General features: G+C 35.2%; 1 pseudogene across 1 annotated transcript; it reads left to right on the top strand.

Annotated features, from left to right (window-relative positions):
* Positions 1 to 366: 366 nt before the first annotated feature.
* Positions 367 to 20,027, top strand: LOC145677912 (alpha-amylase-related protein pseudogene; annotated as a pseudogene). The gene is made up of 3 exons (XR_014130088.1): positions 367 to 532; positions 7,279 to 7,434; positions 19,842 to 20,027. The product of XR_014130088.1 is annotated as an alpha-amylase-related protein pseudogene (transcript).
* The last annotated feature ends 1,416 nt before the right edge of the window (positions 20,028 to 21,443 follow it).

Consider the following 21,443-nt stretch of genomic DNA (forward strand, 5'->3'; position numbering starts at 1 on the left):
CTGGACATTCCGTTATTCCGAAACCTAACGTCGCCGCTTAGACATCAAAGGAACATCTTCGTGCACTGTGGGAAGTTTCCCTCTTATTAAATTAGATGCTGCAGTACCTATGTGCCTATCGTTTCTATAATCAATATTATACAATCTAATGTCTGTTTTTCAACCGTGCTGGGATATTCATGATCGCATAAGAAATTTAAGATGCATGTCCTTGGATTTCAATGTGGTATGTTAACTTTACATTTTAAACAAAACCCTTCTCTCATTTTAAATATACTAAGTTAGGTGGTATTTATATGTGAACCAAGCTTGATCGTAAATTGAAATTTAAACAAATGAAGAAATCTCATAAATAAAAAAAAAAAGAAAACGAAAACATATTTGGAATGATTTAATTGTTTCTGTTGGTTTCCCAGGAACTGGAGTGAACGATTTCTGGTCGAATGACAACTATCAGATTGCCTTCTGTCGCGGGGGAAGTGGTTTCATTGCGATCAACGACGACAGTTATGATTTGAAGCAAACTCTACAGGTAAGAAAGGCAAACAAACAAACAAAAAATCGAACAAATTATAGAAGAGTAGTATGTCTCTCTTGGGAAATAAAAAAATGGTTGCGTTTAGCCGAAACTATGGGTTCATTCCCTTTCATAAGATATGCATAAATTGATGTTCCCCTCTTAAATTTTGTTAGGGGTACAGAGGACCACTCCTTAAATTTAGGAATTGTGAAAAAAAAAACTAGTAAGTATTCTCTGAGTTCCAAAGATACAACTGTAAGTTCTAGTAGTTAATATTGTTTTCTTTTGTGGATATAAAATTAGCAAAGTTTCAAAATTTGAATCCTTTTGACCTAAATTATCATCCTAAATCATATTGGGTATTGTATTAACTTGAAATGTCTTTCCTAAATAATTTGTGGGTCTAATTACATTTCGACCAAAAAGTCTATTATATATATATATATATATATATATATATATATATATATATATATATATATATATATATATATATATATATATATATATTTCTGGCTATCCGTCCGTCCATTATTCGGAAAATTTCAAATTCTCATGAATCTTAAAATGCAGTTTACTCCTGTTTTAATATAAAAGCACATTACTTGGCTTTGAAACAACGATTAAACCTTTAACTCAACGTCCTACAGTTAATCGCTATAAGATTAAAATATGACTGTGAAAAACTGAAATAAAATATGATTGTGAAGACTGAAATAAAATATGACTGTGAAAAACTGAAATAAAATATAACTGTGAAAAACTGAAATAAAATATGGCTGTGAAAAACTGAAATAAAATATGACTGAAAAACTGAAATAAAATATGACTGTGAAAAACTGAAATAAAATATGGCTGTGAAAAACTGAAATAAAATATGACTGTGAAAAACTGAAATAAAATATGGCTGTGAAAAACTGAAACAAAATATGACTGAAAAACTGAAATAAAATATGACTGTGAAAAACTGAAATAAAATATGGCTGTGAAAAACTGAAATAAAATATGACTGTGAAAAACTGAAATAAAATATTTCAGTTTAACCTCACACGATTATGCCCTTAAAGCAAAGGGAGACGATGATTAACGCAAGTGAATGATAATGGAAGAATTGGTGGATTGAGAAAGTGGGAGGAAATGAGAGTACATGAGAAAACCCACGGACACGATGCTGTCCACCACAATCTTATTTGGTCGCGGATCTAACCAGGGACCCCACACACCAGAGGTAAGTGCTCTACCATTGAGCCACCCAAAAGATAATTATGATTAATGAAAGTAAATCATTATGTAAGAATTGGTAGGATGACAATGCGGGAAGAAACATGAGAAACCCCAAGAGAAACATTGCACAGCGTTGTTGTGCACCACAAATTTCATATGGCCTGGGATAGAACCAGGAGAATAGCCACAGGGTCCATTGGATCCAGACCCTCCCCCCCCCCCCCGAATCTTCCTGACTCAAGGCACATTTGTACACTTTCTTAATAAAACTATCCTTGTTTAATGATTGGTGTAGCATGACAATTTGATGTTCCACTTCATTTGCACTCTTTCTCTTATAACAGCAATCTGCTTTTATCATTTTTTTCCTGAAAATACAAGAGAAAGTATTGTACAATTACTTATTATTTCTTTCGGATGAAGAAATATACCGATTTAATATTATATAGACGTCTTGGCTTGTGGTATTGAGCCCTCACCACACAAACATTTCTGGGTGCGCGCCTGCATAGAACCAAGGCTGCTCGCATCAGAGTTTAGCGCTCCAGCATTGACAAGGGAACATCTTATACTGATAGGAGCGTTGCCAAATCAAACAATGCACAATCGATAGAGAAGTGAAGAAAAGTGAGAAATCCAAAGTTTTACGGGCCGGCACCCCAAAACACAGGAGATACAGAGGAAAGAAGAATCTAGAATCATGTGAAGATAGCAATGCAAAAGATACACTGACATAGAAATAACTTCAAAATGATATTTACACAACAGTATAGTAAGCAAACATTGTACCCACAGACATGCTCAATAACATCATATGTAATGCAGTGTTGACAACTGAGCACAAAATGAAGTTTTGTTAAATGACCAACGTTTGAAGATAGGCCTATATGAATTCCTATATGGATTTCGGATGTAGAAGAGTACATACATTACCAAAACACTTCGGAGCGCTTTATCAATAGCAACACTGAAAAATTAACTACCAATAAACTGTGAGGTGACACAATATTATGTGCATCAGAAACGTGAGCCTGCTAGTCAATTGTCAATCCAAGAGCATGCATAATTTCAGTTTTGTGTGTTGTGTTTGATACTATTCTGATTTTCAACTTGGGCAAACCTGCTTTGAAACTGTGCTTCGTCCTTATTTTCGTGCTTCAGTAATTTTATTATTGTTTCTGGTCTCAAATTTTGGTTTTAACTAGTTAGAATCGTGTACTGTATGTTCTCTTCTACATCCGATATTCATATAGGAATTCATATAGGCCTATCTTCAAACGTTGGCAACACTGTACTTCAGGACTTCACAGGAATGGTTCTACTCCTAATTAGAGTTTCTAGATGTTACAATTTGTGTTCCGGGCCATTTAAAAAACTTCATTTGTGTTCAGTTGACAACACTGCTTTACATATGATGTTATTGAGCATGTCTGTTGGTACAATGCTTGCTTACTATACTGTTGTGTAAATATCATTTTGATTACTTTAATCATTTTGAAGTTCTTTCTGTGTCAGTGTATGTCAGGGGCGGATCCAGGACCGACTTCTGGGGGGGGGCGGTGGGTTATCATACTGCTACTTTTAAGGACTCCAAACTTTGGGATGGGTTTTATTTATATATATAAAATAAGAGATTCCTCTTCTGGGGGGCATCGCCCCGATTGCCCCCCCTGGATACGCCCCTGGTGTATGTTTTGCATTGCTATCTTCACATGATTCTAGATTTTTCTTTCCTCTGTATCTTCTCTGTTTTGGGGTGCCGGCTCGTAAAACTTTGGATTTCTCAATTTTCATCACTCCTCTATCGATTGCACATTGTTTGATTGGACAATGCTACTATCAATATAAGGTGTTCCCTTGTGAGACACCTTGCCTCGCATTGGTTAAACTAGGCACATGTGAGGGGAAGAGGACATAAGTAAAATTTGTGTAATGTTATAAGTTTGCACATGTACCTAATGTGACAAGACTTTTCCATTAATATTTCCTCAGAAAAAGAAAAAATACTTGATTTGGGTGTGTATTTTCTTTAAACTTTCCTAATATTAACCCTTCTGGTTACAGCTAAATTTGATCAAGAATTTTGGGGAGAATTTTCCCCCAGTCATTGAAAGATAAGTCGTGAAGGCAGTAAAGAGGATCAAGCGAAGTCTTCATTCATAGAAGTATGGGATATGGATAGCTATTGTCAAAGTAATCGTTACCCTGAAAAAGTTAAAGGATTTGATTCCATCAACGAAATCGATCCAGATAATGACTGTACCTGTCTATAGCAAAAACCAGAATTTTTAAAAAAATTTTTTGCTCAAGGGTTATCGTTTGAAGTAACGGACGTACGTACTAAAATTACAATCTAGATAAGCCTACTAGCTTGATCCTAATAACATAAGAATATTAGAGGGCCCGCTATCGGGTTGATCCTAATAATATTACAATCTTAGCATGATCCTAATAACATTACAATAAGTCCCACTTGCGTGAAGCTAATAACATCAGAATCTTATAAGGGCAACTTGCGAGATCCGATAGCATTACAATCTTATAAAGCCCACGAGCATGATTGTAATAACACTACAATCTCCTAAGGCCCACAAGCGTTATTCTAATAACATCACAATCTTATAAAGCCCACGAGCATGATTCTAATAACATTACAATAAGTCCCACTTGCGTGAAGCTAATAACATCAGAATCTTATAAGGGCAACTTGCGAGATCCGATAGCATTACAATCTCATAAAGCCCACGAGCATGATTGTAATAACACTACAATCTCATAAGGCCCACAAGCGTTATTCTAATAACACCACAATCTTATAAAGCCCACGAGCATGATTGTAATAACACTACAATCTCATAAGGCCCACAAGTGTTATTCTAATAACATCACAATCTTATAAAGCCCACGAGCATGATTCTAATAACATTACAATAAGTCCCACTTGCGTGAAGCTAATAACATCAGAATCTTATAAGGGCAACTTGCGAGATCCGATAGCATTACAATCTCATAAAGCCCACGAGCATGATTGTAATAACTAGAGACCGGATGTTTAGGCACTAAAAACCTGGAAAATAGGCAGGCAAATAGGCACTAAAAATTTAAAAAATAGGCAGTAAAATAGGCACTAAAATGTAACTCGAAGTAATGAAGATAAATACTCAATACAATTAAAAAATAGATTCAACTCGTAGATAATGTTCAAAGAATATAGAAACATACTTGTTTGTTAATATCTTCTTTTATTGTATATATAAAAACGAAGCTTTTTTATGCATTCCAAACTGGGTGAACCTGAAAGATGTGCACATAGTTCGGGAGCTGATTCATGACATCAAAAGAAGACAAAAAGTCCTGTTGCATGTTGTCGAATTCCGCGTCGTGTACGAGTGACAGGGGGGCCAACTTGGAATCCAAAACCGAATCCTGGCAATTGAAACGAGACATAAAGGTGTTCACATACTTCGGGAGGTGATACGAGACATTCAAGAGAACTTTTTGTCTTCTTTTCATGTCACGAATCACCTCTCAAAGTATGTGCACATCTTTCGGTTCTGTTCCAATTGTCAGGATTTAATTTTCGATTCCAAATTGACACTCTGTCAGTCATACACGACACGGAATTCGACAAAATACAAGAGGACATTTTGTCTTCTTTTGATATCACTAATCACCTCCCGAAGTATGTGCACATCTTTGAAGTTCACCATGTATATATATCGTAACGTACCACGTGCTTGTGTTTACAAACACTTAATATGTGTGTATTATTTATGTTATATAAATTATATATTTTCCCAATGAAGGCTTATTTTGAAGAAAATTCGTAGAATATGCAATATTAGGCACTAAAGCAATTATTTAGGCAGTAAAGGTCGAAATAGGCAAAATAGGCAAAATAAAATTGGCTTAAATCGAAACTATAAACCCCCATATAAACTTTAAAACGTTATTTTTGACCATATCTATAATAATAAAGAATAGGCATTTTGCCTAACATCCGGTCTCTAGTAATAACACTACAATCTCATAAGGCCCACAAGCGTTATTCTAATAACATCACAATCTTATAAAGCCCACGAGCATGATTCTAATAACATTACAATAAGTCCCACTTGCGTGAAGCTAATAACATCAGAATCTCATAAGGCCCACAAACGTTATTCTAATAACACCACAATCTTATAAAGCCAACGAGCATGATTGTAATAACACTACAATCTCATAAGGCCCACAAACGTTATTCTAATAACACCACAATCTTATAAAGCCAACGAGCATGATTGTAATAACACTACAATCTCATAAGGCCCACAAACGTTATTCTAATAACACCACAATCTTATAAAGCCAACGAGCATGATTGTAATAACACTACAATCTCATAAGGCCCACAAGCGTTATTCTAATAACACCACAATGTTATAAAGCCAACGAGCATGATTGTAATAACACTACAATCTCATAAGGCCCACAAACGTTATTCTAATAACACCACAATCTTATAAAGCCAACGAGCATGATTGTAATAACACTACAATCTCATAAGGCCCACAAGCGTTATTCTAATAACACCACAATCTTATAAAGCCCACGAGCATGATTGTAATAACACTACAATCTCATAAGGCCCACAAGCGTTATTCTAATAACACCACAATGTTATAAAGCCAACGAGCATGATTGTAATAACACTACAATCTCATAAGGCCCACAAACGTTATTCTAATAACACCACAATCTTATAAAGCCCACGAGCATGATTGTAATAACACTACAATCTCATAAGGCCCACAAGCGTTATTCTAATAACACCACAATCTTATAAAGCCAACGAGCATGATTGTAATAACACTACAATCTCATAGGGCCCACAAGCGTTATTCTAATAACACCACAATCTTATAAAGCCAACGAGCATGATTGTAATAACACTACAATCTCATAAGGCCCACAAACGTTATTCTAATAACACCACAATCTTATAAAGCCAACGAGCATGATTGTAATAACACTACAATCTCATAAGGCCCACAAGCGTTATTCTAATAACACCACAATCTTATAAAGCCCACGAGCATGATTGTAATAACACTACAATCTCATAGGGCCCACAAGCGTTATTCTAATAACATCACAATTTCATAAAGCCCAGAAATTCCTTTCACGTTTTCGGCACCCTATAACTCCGAAACTATCTACTTTTGAGCACAAGTCCATCTGAACTTTTTTCCTTATTTTGATGTGAGGAACATGTTCTCAAAATATTGTGACACACCTTTGAAACACCCTCTATATTTATATCTGCAGGAGTTGATGGTGGAAAGAGGAACACTAAAATTCACATTTATCAGACCGTGTTGGGAAGAAAGCTTGTTTTGATCTTTTATCATTTTAGAATGAGTGTTAGTACCTACTTCATAGTTTTCAATAGTTCCTAAACGTTTAAGGAACAAAAAGGACCAGTGGTTTTACTTCCTAAGTTATATTTGTGTGTGTGTGTGTATTTTCTAATGTTTTTTTTTCTTTAATAGACTTGCCTCCCAGCTGGAACTTACTGTGACGTCATCAGTGGAGACAATGTGAATGGCCAATGTACTGGAAAATCTGTAGAAGTTGGAAATGATGGCAAAGCATATATTGAGATCCTTACAAGTGATTTCGATGGAGTCTTAGCCATACATACCGAGGTATTTGTTTTTATGTTTTAATTTAGAAAGGAATGTTCTCCTTATGTATTTTTAAGGAGCTAAACTGTAAGAAAAGTATGGCCGCTCTCCGAATGGGCAAGAAGGAGCAATTGTGCGTTGCTGGATTTTTGATAGAGGTTCAGTAGTACATGTCAAACGTATAAAAGATTAACTTATTCATGCACTATAGTTCTAATATATTTATATAAAATAGTTAAGAATTATAGTATATTTACTGTAGTTAATAAAGTTCAGGGCGTTTCAAAATGAATATCGAAGATTTAAGGTCTTGTAGTGCTTATTACAATTAAGTTACAATTATAAACAATACATTAAATGAAAGAGCAACTCAAGCAGTTTTATACGCACGCATGCACATGCACTGTTTCTCCTGTCTACCGTTAGAAAGCGCTAGTAGCAAAAGTGACGACTAGTGAGCAGAAAGCTTTTTGCGTTTTACATTTTGCAAAAACTGAATCTGTAGTTACAGTGCAACCGTCTCTGTGCAGACGCCTACACCTACGTGTTTATAGCTGGTAGTTACTACAAGTTCTAAAACCTACAGACTACGGTTTACGTGCCAACTTTGCAAACGAAATATTGCGCATGACGATAATAATTTTCTGCGTCTTCAGTGATGAATCGACATTTCGCATAAGTGGTGATATGAACACACATTATGTTCGCATCTGGAGGTAAGAAAATCCCCATGAGATAGTACAGTTGCAGCGAGCCTCTTCTAAATTGAATATGTTTTGAATTATATATCCCGGCGGAAAGTTTACGGGCTTTTTCCGCCCATCGACTCGATGTTTGCCGTGTGACGAATGGTGTTCACATTGAACACTTGTAGCAAAAACTGTTTGAGTTGGTCTTTTATTTGATGTATTAATTATAATTGTACCTTAAATGTAATAAATACTACAAAGTGGTAAGACTTCGATATTCATTTTGAAACATCCTGTATATAATGCAATATATGTAAATAATACTTTTTTCACATGAAGTATTATGTACACGATCATTAACCCTTATCCGGGCAAGGCATTTTTGTAACGTAAACGGGCAACCGGGGCCTGTCAGGCCCAGTATATATTTTAAGTGCAGAACACTCAAAATTCAATGTCTGTTGCCGCATACTGTTCCGACTAAAGGTTACAATAGTCACGTGTTCAATATATAATTATGTGACAATTTGATCTAATATTTGACAGGAATTTCACTAAAGTTATACGGGGCCTCCTAGGCCCCGGTTGGCCGGTTACGTCAGGAAAAGATTTTCAAATTAAAAAAAAAAAAAAACTTTACCAACTCGATATGTTCATGATTTTAACTTCGACGAAAGATAGAAGAATTCAGTATTTTATGTCTTCGAAATATGTATGGTTATTGAGAAATTTTATAAAAATGAAGCTACTGGGCCTGGAAGGCCCCGGTTGCCCGGATAAGGGTTAAGTTGTGTGTTTATTTGTGACTTCGCTTTGTATCAGTCTTTTGCCCCCTCTCCCCTGAAAAAAGTCCTTTAGGTGTTCATGTACGAAGCTGAATCACTTCTAAAATAATGAAGTCATCAACAAAATTTTATCTACATAAAAGTTCATAATATATTTCATAAAATCATGGTTTTCTTAATGATTCAGATATTTTAACTTTCTTAACACGTTCAACATATATTTTTCATGAGCAGCTTTGTCGATCAAATTGTTCCTCTTTAACCGAATTTAAAAATGGGTAAAGTTTGTAGAGCACTCTGCAGTAATTATGCAATTCCAGGGATAGTTACTTGGCTATTCTCCGTTATTGCGATTCCCTGTTGGTGAATTTCGTTGCTTTTCTCCATAATAAGAATATCGCCTTGGCTTTCTCTCTTGATCAAGGACACAAAATCAATCACGGGTAAATAAAATATATACACTTTCTAATACGAAATATTAACTATTACTATTCATAGGAATCCAGAGCCACAGTTTCAAGTTAACCTACAAACTACTAAATTATGACCATTTGCGTCTATACTACTCACAGTTGTATTTTCTTTATTATACTGACAAACATGATTATTTAACGTAATTCAAATATTTACAAAAGAAGTCGCTAAGTATGCTCATGTTTAAAGTTAAGTAAGAAAGCAAGCAGGGATGCTATACAGCAACACGGAATAAAACTACATATTGCCAACAAGGGTGATAAAAATATTTTTTTTCTCTCATTTCTAGTATAGATAGATAGCTCTTTCTCTAAAATATAATATATTACAACGATAGTATATATTTTTGTAGGTACTCCTAAAATTTGTTTCTATTTACGGGTAAAAGTGCTATTTAAATGGCACAAGCTATTAAAAAGAAGAAGAAGAAAATATATGAAGAAACAATTTAAATATTTGTATTATATCGAAATATTTCATGTTTTCGTTACCATGACAACTTGTTTATCTGGTTGATATGGTAATGTAGAAAGAGATAGAACAAAGAACCATATTGTTATAATTGGATGTATATTATTTTAATGTGACAAATAAGGTATATGTGGAAAAATATATAATCCAAAAGTGCATAACTGTGGTGCAATTCATTTGTGATCTCGTGAACTTTATAAGTATTCAAAATATATTTGAATCAGGGAAGGTAACGAAGAAATAACTTACATATTTATATGGTGCCGAAACCGTAGAAATTTGAGATCACAGAATACATTTTACTACGTAATAAAGGAAAAATATGTCGAAGAGATAAAATGAATGCCAGCACAGGAGTTCAAGACATTAATATTCCAGCAACTGAGAATTCATCGGAAGTCATTGGTCTTTTACGACAGCTTGCACAGCAGATGATTCCATGACACAATATTTGGATTCCAGATTGGAGCAAATGACACAACAAATATGACAGGAGATGGATTCCAAATTGGATTCCAGACTAGAACAAGTAACTCAACAAATAGGACAGCAGATGGATTCTAAATTGGAGCAAGTAAAGCAGCAGATAAATACCAAACTGAAAATAACCGACAATAGGATAGAACAGATTATCTATATCTTTGCAGTGGTGAAAAATACCGTTGATGTAGTTGAAGCACAAGTCAACGAACATAGAAATCAGATTCGGAGACTGCAAGAAGAAGTGCAGGCCATCAAAGAGAAAATCAGTACTGTAAAGTATAATCTTGATCCTGCCCTCAACGTGGTGTATGAGGAACATAGGGGAACTGAATCAAGACCTTGTGAAGAAGACAACAACCCATAAGAAGGTTATTCCGAAAGGGAGGACACCATCTCTAACATTGGGAACGAGGAAATAAAGCCACATCGAAGGAACCATACCTACGCAAAGCCCAGACATCTAAGATGTTTTAGTACTAAGTGTAATCGCGTGAAATTCAGTAAAATCAGATCTTTAACTAAATTCAGCGGTAGAACTGAAAACATCCTAGCGAGTACCTTTTTGGAAAAATTCGAAGAAGAATGTGATCTAATTGGTATATATAAGGCTAATTTCCTTAAAATATTGCCACATATATTGTTACCACCTTGTTCGGTATTGTATAAAGCAATCAAAGGTAGTCTGCGTAGTTAATTCAGATTTTAAAAATGCGTTGCTAGCAATTTTTGCAAATGATTTTATGTTAACACACCGGGATGCTCAAATTAGAAACCGACGTTTTGATCCTAAAGTGGACAAAAGTATTACAGATTTTGTAATTTCAGCATATAATGACTTGAAGCAGATCAATCCATATCAGCAAGAAAAACATATTATTGCATGAATAAGAATATCATTACCGTTTAGGCTACAGCAAGTATTGATCTCTTCGCACTGTATTAATTTCAATCATTTAATAATGATAGTTCAAAATTATGAGAGTAAGTCTAGATTGCAAGGTGATATTAATAAATAAATAATAACAGAAAACAAGCTAACTATATTCCTGTTTGAAATATCAATGTTAGAGAAGATAGTAATCATAATACAAGAGGTAATGTTAGATTTTCTCATAATGGCAATACGACCGAACCTAATTTCAGAAGAATCAGAAATAATAATCATACAGCTTTTAGGAATAATGTAAATAATGGAGCTAATTTCTCACGCATTCCCAGATTTCGTAGTAATCACATAGGTAACAGAAACTCTTGAAATAGAAACCAAAGAATTGGTGAAGTAAATAACATACAGGACTGTATTCAAGATTGTGCCATTCATTGTCTCTTAATCGAATCTTTTGGTAATGTAACTTGAGCTAAAGTTATGGTGTCCGTCAAAACATATTCAACTAGTTTTTGTTTTGTTTCACTTTGAATATTGTTATGATTTCATTTGTAATTCGTACTTCGTCTAAATTATATACAGTTATATTAATTTGTTAGAATTGGATGTATTTGGTTTAGAAAATCCATACCTCGGTTTGCGGAATTGATTACGAGGCATGAGAATTAAGTATAATTCCTAATTTATATACAAACCTATTTAGAATCTATTTAGGTTATGATTTCATTGTAACTTTTACTTCGTTCACATTCTATGCAATTACATCTATGCATCAACACAAATATTTATCAAATTTATGTTAAATATGCCCGAATAAATGAAACATGTTACGTTATATTTTAACTCACACCATCTTTATTGTTAACGAGTATAAATGGTATTGAATTAAATAATCTATTTAGAGCCTAAAAATAACCAACAAACCTACCACATTTTGAATGTCTTTCTGATCGATAATCTTATAGAATTAAAATAAAATTGATTATTGGATGAGTATGAGTATGATATTGAGATAAAATGAAAATAATATATCATGAATTGTAATTTATATATATAAGTATTTGAGAACAGGATCCTGAGAAGAATATTCGGACCCAAGAGGAACGAGAATGGGGAATGGCGGAAGCTTCATAACGAGGAACTACATAGTTTATACGGTTTACCCAACATTGTTAGGGTCGTCAAGTCTAGGAGGCTTAGGTGGGCAGGTCATGTAACTAGAATGGAAGAAAGTAGAAACGCTTTCAAAGTCTTGACTGGTAGACCCATAGGAAAACGACCATTAGGAAGACCTAGGCGCAGATGGGAGGATAATATTAAGATGGATCTCTCAGAGATAGGAATACAAAGTAGAAACTGGATCCAATTAGCTAAGGATAGAAGTCAGTGGAGAGCTTTTGTGAACGCGGCACTGAACCTCCGGGTTCCATAGGCCATAGAGTTAGTTATATATATATATATATATATATATATATATGTATATAAAGGCTATTCAAAAAGTAAGGTAACTAGTTATATGAAATGTTTAACGGCCCAGGATTTTTTCTTTAATCGCAATCAATTTAAAGAAGTCCCGTAGTTTGGGAGCCATTATACAACGACAGTGCATGTTTTATAGGTACTCCTAAATATTGTTTCTATTTACGCGCAAAAGTGCTATTTAAAGGACACAAACTATTAAGAAGAAGAAGAAGAAAATATATGAAGAAATAATTTAAATATTTTTATTATATCGACATATTTCTTGTTTTCGTTGCTATGGCAACTTGTTTATCTGGTTGATATGGTAATGTAGAAAGAGATAGAACGAAGAACCATATTGTTATAATTGGATGTATATTATTTTAATGTGACAAATAAGGTATATGTGGAAAAATATATTATTTAAAAGTGTATAACTGTAGTGCAATTCATTTGTGGTCTCGTGAACTTTATAAGTATTCCAAATATGTTTGAATCAGGGAAGGTAACGAAGAAATAACGTTACAATATAAACTCTTTAATCGTATCGTTTTATTGAGTAAGAAAAAGGAAATTGAAATAATTCTCATCTTCTTTAGTTTTGTTCTCCTTTGTTCCCGATTCAGATAGAGTCAAGAATTTTTCACCTTCAGCCTTTGACTGAATAATTTTGGGAAATAACCACGAGTAGAAACAGAATCAGGACGAAAGCCACGGTACTTAAAATCCACGGCTCCATGAAAAGAACGATTTTATAGATATTGGGAGGACCCCACACCAATTGCTCGGAGGAATTATGTCATTAATACATGTTTGGTGATGATTTTAACTATAACATCAGATACAATTCAAAATAAACATGTTTCAAACATAATTCTAGATGATTTAGTTTTTGCTATTAAAGATGTATTTTCAGGGCCGGTATATAGACAACCTAGGCGGCTACCTAGGGTGGAATGGCGGGCTTTTTTTAACACGTGGTTTATCAACATTAGCCAAAACGTACGTGCACCAGCGCCTTACACATTTAGGAAGAGGAAGTTAAGGAAAAGTGGGATCACTCAAGATCGATTACTGCTCACCTATATGGAGTGAGGGAACATCTATCTGGCCATAGTACGTTTCCGTGTTCTCACTGTTCATTCTATGACTAAAGAAGATCTCCTGTATTATCTGAATATCCAGACGGCGGATGCTCAAGGAAATGTCACTGACCAAAATTTTCTACATAAAGTAATCAACGGAAACAAGGTCTGAAGCCTTACTCCAAGTATTATCTCTGTATAGTACTCTCCGTGTAGTACTAAATAACCTCTTCGACTTTTCCCACCCTGGACTGTCGGTTATTCAAAAGTACTTCTTCCACAGAGCATCAAATTTATATAATCAGATCGTGCATGTTTACTTTTGGTGCACCGCTCGAGATAATTGTTCAAAGATTAGAGCTGTAATTCTTTCACTAACTTCCTTCTTATTGGCTCCTAAAAGATTTGGGCTGGGCTACATGAAAATATCTCATTTCGCATAGATAAAAATTCAAGGGACCACAAGAAGTAATTGTTGAAAAATTACAAGTATTCTTTTGCAATTTGCTTATAAATACGGCTTCCGGATGTATGGCATAAGAACTACAGTGCAAAAACACAAACTAACATGTGTTAAGTGACCACCTAAAGCACGAATGCGATGTAACCGAGTCAGTACAGGGCGAAGCTGGCGGGCAAGTGCATTAGCACGGTGGTGCTTCAGAAGGAAGCAGGCGCGTCGGCGATAGTGGATAGACGCGAGGGCAAGGATATTGAAAAGAAATAGGTTTTGGCAAGAATACGAGTTTCAATAGCACTTGTCATGGTTTCATACTAGTAATGCTCCACTTGTAAACATATAATACAATTTCTGTACACTGTGCAGAAATTCACCGCCGGTGGAAAATAACATCTAATGGAAACATCCTAACTATATATAAAACTACATGAACTGATATTAATTATTGAGCACTTCCTGTAGGGCTAAAATAATGAAATTTGGCATGATTGTAGCTTTTCGGGACAAATCCACAGGAAAATTTCCAAATGTGAATATTTTTAACTTTTAGGGGGCCTAAAGAGGGGATGAATTTCTCCATGTTATTTAAATGGGCCTTTTTTGGACATATAATTTCATGATTTAGGTACTTAGAATTGGAATAAAAACTTGGAATTCGGTATGCCTGTAGGTTGTCGTTAGCGTTACCTAAGTGAATAATCAGGAATAAAAAATTCCAACCGTAGAAAGATTTTATGGGAAACTGAAAAATCTTTCCCATGTTATTTATATGGGACGTCTTCTACTCTTCAAAATGTTTAGCCACTTACCGCAGGATTAGAATGATGAAATTTGGTATGATTGTAGCCTTCCAGGACTAAGCAACAGGAAAATTGCCAAAAGTGAATATTTTTAATTTTTTAGGGGTCTAAAGGGGGATGAAGGAATTCCCATGCTATTTAAATGGGCGTTTTCTTGAGATACAAAATCTTATCTTTTAGATAGTTGAAATAGGAAAAGAAACGATAGAATTATGGGTTCAAGAGGTGCGAGGCCGTAGGCCGAGCAAAGTGTGTGGGGGCGAAGCCCCCGGATGGGGAGATTCAGGAAATATGAAGAGCAAGTTCACGAAATTCACTGTTGATGCAAAGGGTTATAGATAAGTAACGCCAGGCCGTAGGCCAAGCAAACTCGGGGGTGGTGGGGCGAAGCCCCCAGCAAGCCACAGGCTAGTCTACATTATAAAATTGAAAGTGACTATGTTTGTGACTCCTAATCTCTTGAACCACCCACTCGATCTCGGCCAAATTTTCAACATAGATGAGGTTTGGGCCAGGAAGTGTTTTCATCATTTCACTTTGACGATAAAACTTAGCGGAGAGGTGGAAGGGAGTTATAAAATAATAAATAAAACTTAATAACTCTTGAACTAAACGACCAATCTCAATCAAATTTTTAATATAGGTGAGGTTCAAGCCTGGAATGTTATTTGTCAGTTCAGTTTGACGGAGCAACGTATGGGAGAAGGAGGAGGGACAGATATACAAAAAAATCAATATAAATAAAAATAAAATTGACTAAGTTTGTGACTTAATAGCTCTTGAACCACCCAACTGATCTTAATCAAATTTTCAACATAGGTGAAATTTGGACTTTGGGAGTTTTTTTTGTCATATTACGAGGTACTTTGACGGTAGAACTTAGAGGAGGAGGAGGGGAGGAGAAGTGAACAAAAATTAATAAAACTTAATAACTCTTGAACCACCCAACCAATCTCGATCACATTTTCAACATAGATGAGGTTCGGACCTGAGATTGGTTTTCCTTATATCACTTTTACGATGCAGCTTAAGGGAGGGGAAGGTGAGAGATATTTAAAAATGATCGAAAATGTCTGATATTAAAGTGGAATCTATAGTTTTGGGGGTCTCTGAGATAAACAGTGATACTTCCGATGCTGTTTAAATCCAAATTCAGCCCCGTAGCTTGGCGGAGGGGAGAGAAGATATTTAAAAATGATCGAAAATGACGAACATTAGTGTCAAATTCGTAGTCTTCCAGGTCGCTGAGTGAATACTGACACTTCAGATACCGTTTACGACCAGATTCAGCCCGTAACTTGGGAGGGAAGGAGAGATACATACAAATGATCAAAGTGATCAAATATTAGTGTTTGTGGTCAATCCTTTCGGCAATGAGATCTCGGAAACTACAGGCTCTAGAAAGATGACGTTTTCACTGATCGATTCCAAATTTCATGTAGATTTTTCAGTTCCAATTGAATATTTAAAAAACATAGCCACTTTTTCTGTATTACATTTTTATGGGTACATTAGAAGTGTTGAAATTAGATTTAAAAAACTAAAGCATCACATCCTGCGCATTATACATTCCAACACCACATTGTTGTATTAGGGGTTGTATATGTATCAGGCGTTTGTTTCATGGCCAAATAATGGAAAAGGAAGGATAACCATTTCTCCAGTCTAAGATGAACCTTTATTTTTGGAGTGTTTTGCCCGATGAACACCATATACAACTGACATTATAATTAATTGTGTATGTAATGTATTTGCTTATTACATACTGCATGCAAGAAGAAAGAAACCACTGGTCATACATGAATTAGAAACTCCAACCGGAACTAGGCTCATATCTAGCAAACGGTGCGAGATATTGAGAAAAAATAATCGAAAAAAGTCTCCCTTTATGATACCCCTTGGCTTCTTTTTTTAAAAAATCAATACGTCTTTTACTTGTTTCTGTAAAGGGACATGTACAGATGTTGTGAGGAATGAGAAGGAGATTTATGCTCATATGTGAAGATGCGCTGTGTAGAGAGCGCAGGTTCAGCTAGTCTATATATTAAAATGCTAGGTTTATATGTTTCTCTCCAAAGAAATGTTTGTATGCTTGTCCCCAATCCTTTCGACAATGCGACCTTGTAAACCACAAGTGCTAGAAACGTGCCGTTTTCACTGGTCGTTTCCAAATTTTGTGCAGATTGTTCAGTTCTAATTGAATATTAAAAAAAAAACATGGTCGTTATTTCTTTATTACATTTTTTAGGATTACACTGGAAATGTTGAAATTAAAAAAAAAAAAACATCATATCCTACGAGTTATACATTCCAACGCCACATAGTTATATACAGGGGTTGTACATCTGTCAGGCTTTTGGTTTATGGCCAATAATGATGAAAAACGAAGGATAACTATTTTTCCAGTCTAAGACGAATCTTTATTCTTTGGAGTGTTTTGCCCAATGAACACCATATATCACTTAAGATTATAATTAATTGTATGTGTAATTTACTATTACATACTCATGCAAGAAGAAAGAAAACACTGATCATACATGAATTAGAAAATCGAACTGCAAGTAGGCTCAAATCTTGCAAACGGTGCGAGATAAAGAAAAAGTAATCGAAAAAATCTCCCCTTTGTGGTGCCCCTTGCTGATTTTTATCAAGATGTCTTTCACTTGTGTCTGTAAAGGGACATTTACAAATGTGAGGAATGACAAAGAAATCCATGCTGATATGTGAATGATACGCTGTGCAGGGAGCGCAAGTTCAGCTAGTCTTATTCAATGTACTAATTTGTACTATTTACTGTTACCAAAAGCAATGATTCAGGTCTATAACGAATGATGCTGAGAACATAAGAATAGTAAGTAATAATTAAACATTTCACTATATTTCACGCTTAATAGTAGGTCACGTATTTTCTAATAACAGAAACCAAAGTAAACTAAACTATCTGTTTCTATTATTAGATATCTAGATATGTACGATTACTGCATATAATTTTCTGTAGATAATAATTTGGTACTTATTATGGTAGAAAGCCCTATTTTCTGAGAATATTTGTAACTGAGTGTACTCTAAAAGGTTGGATGTTTTATCATCTGTACGAGTTGGCGTCCATATATGAAGAGGTAAGAGGGAGCAGTTACCTCTCCCTGGGATTGTGCTTAGCAGAAAGAGCTAAAGAAAATAATATACTTGAGTACATGAGTGAAATGACTAATAGTCTATTCTCTTTTATATGTAAAATATGTATTAGTTTCGACTGTCTCTAGCCTCCAGGGTATAAAAAGCAACACCAAAAAAGAAAATCTTTGAAACGAAATTACGTAGTACATATTATTGTTTCGATTTTATTTGTAATTCATATATCATTGTATTATTATTATTATTCAACTACTTATGATTCGACACCGCATTTTTTGGGGATGTGATTATCCCATATTTAAATGTTCATTTATGTACGGAGTTAAAATTTCTGAAATTACGTCTGCGCCTAGTAGTAGGGGAGCAAATGTAGGAAAAAAGGGTTTTCATGGCAGGTTTAGTGCAAAAATGTTGGGGATAGTTTTATTTTATCACAAACATAGTCTAAATGAAAAATGTTCATGGTGGCACTTCATATTGTAAAACTTTGTCTCATATGGAATCTTTGGGTAGAGCAGTTAATAAAAAGAGCGTCCGGAATCGACTCCCACTACCAGTTTTTATTATAAAAAGTTTCCTCTATAAAAGTATTTTCACAAAATACTATACAAATTGATCTCTCTAGAATCAAGGTGAGTTATAGGTGCTCTTTGACCGTAAGGTCGTAGACAGGATCTCCAACAGAGCCCCGAAGCAGGCTAAGAGGAGTGGAATTAGGTGCCCAAAGCTCCGAAGCAAGCAGTGGGTAGGTTAGATGGCCAACAGAGCCCCGAAACAGGCTAAGCGGCTGAGGTTAAGATTCCCAGTCAGAGCCTCGAAGCAGGCTAAGCCAAGAGAAAGGACAGACGTAGTCCCGAAGCAGACTAGAGGCCCTGGGGTTAGGTTACTCCTAAAGTCCCGAAGTCGACTAGAGGAGGGTCACCAGAAAACTGGTATCGAGTTGCCTTCGTCCATCCAATTTATAGGGTCCTTTGGGTGGCGGTGGCGCTGCTGCTCCGATGTCGTCTTCTGCTCCGTGCGAGGGGCCAGAAACCGTCGTCTGCATGAGATTATAGGTTCCTCTGGTGGGAGATCCACTTGCCGAACCATGTGGTGGTGTTTGTAAACATTGATGCGTGGAATTGCTTGTTTACGACATCACATAGGATATTACAATATTCTGATGCAGGTAGCGTTGGTGACGTCATCAAGATGGCCGCTAATTAAAACTGCAGGTCCGTTACTTTTGTCCAAGTTTGATGAACATGGCTCGTTTGAAAGATATTGCTGTGACGAGTAGAAATGGTTATGTACACTTTTGATGTAAAACCAGTAGTTTCCGAGATAAGTGACGAAATGTATTTTTGGCGCCAGTTTTCTAATTTCATACATATTTCGTTGTATGATTCGTACCCAATTGTATGATCTATGAAATAGACTACCAGGGGAAAATCCCACCGTGAAATCAACCATACGGAATCCAATATAAATATCTATTCATGTTTTGCCAATTTAATGTAGGAGATTTTATGTGCTTCTTGTTATTATTATTATTATTACTAACATTGAAATTTGAGTGACAGAATGTCTGTTTTAGCAAGCTGCAATATTTTCATCCTACTGTGACGATGCAAAGCGAAGTATAAATTATTTATAATTATTTAATCGGAGAGCTTAATAATTAAGCGGTTGATTTATATTAATTATTTCTTTATTTCAGTCCAAATTATAGTTCACAAGCTAAGAAAAGCAGAACAACATTGAATGCAATTTCAAACAGGAAATGAATTAATGGCTGCCTTGTGGAAAACTGTGGAATCTTCATAACTTCCTTGGTACAACAAAATCTGAAATTAAATGTAAATTATCTGTATTTTATCAATAAAATATTAATGAAAGATCTGTAGTTATTGATAGTTTTTATTCTTTGGCACAAATATTCAATAACATTTCACTTATTTACTTAACACTTTTGATTTTGCTTACTGAAATTAAATTTTGCTGTAGACGTGGGGATACTTACAAGGGAAGATCCCACAAGTTGTCGCTAAAATCTGATTTCCGCATAACGCATCTGATAGAGCATTATGAGAAACGAACATGATAAAAATTTAAGGTGCTATGAACCAGAAGGATAGAAGCTACGGGGCTTCAAAATTTGAATATCCAAAAAATTATATCATGGGATTATATACGCTTAAAGTAAATATCTTGAAAACTGTTAAAACAATCAAAACAAAGTTGCACAATACAATGAGATCAAAATGCCCTATCGAAAATTATAAACAGTGTTGCAAGGTGAAGCAGTGTTGCCAACTCAGCATAAAAATAATTTGTTTGAAATAGCACCATATACAACTCTGCACAGATACACTATTATCACTAAACATACCAGTGAAGTGCAGTGGTACAGTGTTGCACACCGTTGGAGCTACGTGTGTTGAAATTGTACAATGAAGAAGTCTGATATGTGGCAACAGATAGTAATAAAGGAATGTCGGTCTCATACTATGAATTTAGTTCAAATGCATAGCACCTATATTATAACATAGCAAAATGTCAGCAGTGTCACAAAATGTTGATGCATTTGAAAAACGAGAATGAGTGATGCCATTTTTACGTCCTGTGTCAGATCCAAAGCTATATAGGACGAGAAATATAGTGTAAAGTGGGATTCGAACCACTATGAAAGAGAGATAACAATGAAATATAAGATGAAAAGTGCAACAAAAACATGTTCGAGGTGGGATTGGAACCCTCGATCCCTATGTCGGTTGTCTACCGTTTTAGACTTCACGGCTATCCGGGCCGATTAAAAACGAAATGACATAGTAATAAAATAATTATATTTCCAACGTAAATATGGTAATATTACAGTGTATAAATATAATCATATGGATGTAGGAGAGAAAGTAAGAGAATATGTCACTTAACACGAAAGACATAAACCAACAAAGTGCCATAACCTGGAGAACCAGTTTACAGAATTAGAAAGCACGTGTTTCTTTCTTCGCGTGTATCATTTTGTTTTCGCGAGTTGTTTGCTTATTCACCACAGCTACGGAAGTATGCAAATCCCTCACTTTTTTCCATTGCACTCCTTTATTACCACCTGTTGCCACATATCAGACTTCTCCATTACACATTTTAGTACACGTAGCTCCAACAATATGCAACAGGTGGTAATATAGGTGTACTCTAAAAGGTTGGATGTTTTATCATCTGTACGAGTTGGCGTCCATATATGAAGAGGTAAGAGGGAGCAGTTACCTCTCCCTGGGATTGTGCTTGAAGTGTAGTGTATCATTGCACTTCAATTTAA

The sequence above is a fragment of the Thermobia domestica genome, unplaced genomic scaffold (assembly GCF_964235325.1).
Source record: "Thermobia domestica unplaced genomic scaffold, izTheDome1.hap1.1 HAP1_SCAFFOLD_1593, whole genome shotgun sequence".
NCBI classification, from domain to species: domain Eukaryota; kingdom Metazoa; phylum Arthropoda; class Insecta; order Zygentoma; family Lepismatidae; genus Thermobia; species Thermobia domestica.